The following is a 312-nucleotide window of genomic DNA, read 5'->3' as shown; positions in this document are numbered from 1 at the left end:
TTCTATACCATACCCTTATCTACAGCACGAAATATAATTTACTCATACAGCGAAAAGGACTTTCAGGTTCACATAGGCCTGTGTTTAATCGAAAAGGTTTTCATATATCTCGTGATACTGTGTTACTTTAACTAGGTTTCTCTTTTTTATACCACTAACTAGCGTAAGTCAAGAAAATTTGCTTAAAGGATATGAAACGGTATCGTGTGACGGGGATCGTAAAAAACAGTTCAAGGAAGTTGAGAATTTTCTCATGTCAAGTATAATGAGCTCACTGTTTTCTCATGTCAGGGAAGCAGACTGACATCTGAG

This window comes from Penaeus monodon, chromosome 19 (assembly GCF_015228065.2).
Source record: "Penaeus monodon isolate SGIC_2016 chromosome 19, NSTDA_Pmon_1, whole genome shotgun sequence".
NCBI lineage: Eukaryota > Metazoa > Arthropoda > Malacostraca > Decapoda > Penaeidae > Penaeus > Penaeus monodon.
The sequence above is the reverse complement of the archived record's forward strand: the minus strand, read 5'-3'. Positions refer to the sequence as shown.